A 1,214-nucleotide genomic window follows, 5' to 3' on the forward strand; every position below is an offset into this window, starting at 1 on the left:
GTGGTGGTGGTGGTGGTGGTGGTGGTTAGGTGCTGTGGAGTCGGTTCTGACTCATAGCGACCCTGCACAGGGTTTCCGAGGCTGTAAATCTTTATAGGAGCAGAAAGCCTCATCTATTTCCCGCAGAACAGCTGGTAGTTTCGAACAGCTGAGCTTGAGGTTAGCCATTAGAGAGACTGGGACCCTGCTGCATTGCTGGTGGGATTGCTTTGCTGGTGGGATTGCTTTGCTGGTGGGATTGCATTGCTGGTGGGATTGCTCGCTGGAAAGCAATATGGCACTGCCTCAAAAGGTTATAAATAGAAATACCTTATGATCCAGCAATTCTTTTACTTGGTGTTTACCCACAAGAAATACAAGCCATACATGAGTAGGTAGATGTTCACAACACACCAATGTTCGTAGCAGCACTATTTACAATAGCAAAAAGATGGAGACAGTTTAAGTGCCCATCAGCGGAAGAATAGATAAACTGTGGTACATACACATAATGGAATATTATGCTACCTTGAAGAACAACAAGGAAGCTGCAAACCATCACATACCATGGATGAACCTTGGGGACATTATGCTGAATAAAATTAGTCATTCACAAAAGGAGAAATACTGCATAGGACCACTATTGTAAAAGACTAAGAAAAAGAACCCATACTAAAGGGGGTGGACTCTTTGCTGTTTACTGGGATGTTGGGAGTAGAGTGAGGGGAGGAGGGGATGGTGGCACACAGGGTAGAAATAGACACAGGATAGTTTGGGTGCCAGGGAGGGCAGCAATACACAAGAAGGGGGAGGGGAATGGAAGAACAAGGCAGGTGGGAAATAAATTAGGCAAGTTTGTATGGTGTAAGTGGGACAGAGGTAAATAATGATGTATGCACAGCCTTGTAACAACAGGCCTCTGGGATACAGAGATTGAGACATACTGGGAATGGGCAAAGAAGGGGAAATAATGTTAAGATGCTTGGCTGTCTTTTGAATCTTGGTTTCCCTGGCACTTGAGCGGGGAGAGAAAGGAATAGCTAGAAATACCACTATAGAAAGCTTATAAATCTGTCTTCTGCCTATAACTGATTGGAATACCTACAAAGGGGCTACAACGTGCCCAGTGAAGGAGGCTTCCTGCAGAGCCTCTGCAATACATAAGACCATAGGTGGAATCCTGAACTCCATCCAGAATTTCCACCAGAAAGGAGAAGCAGACCAGCCTGGAGTGG

At 45.4% G+C, this 1,214-nt stretch overlaps 1 protein-coding gene across 1 annotated transcript in view; it reads left to right on the forward strand.

Annotated features, from left to right (window-relative positions):
• The window catches only part of COLGALT2 (collagen beta(1-O)galactosyltransferase 2), a 176,136-nt gene that overhangs the window by 168,752 nt on the left and 6,170 nt on the right, over nucleotides 1-1,214 (forward strand). The gene's annotated exons all lie outside the window — the stretch shown is intronic.

Source organism: Chrysochloris asiatica, unplaced genomic scaffold (assembly GCF_000296735.1).
Source record: "Chrysochloris asiatica unplaced genomic scaffold, ChrAsi1.0 scaffold00203, whole genome shotgun sequence".
Lineage (NCBI taxonomy): Eukaryota > Metazoa > Chordata > Mammalia > Afrosoricida > Chrysochloridae > Chrysochloris > Chrysochloris asiatica.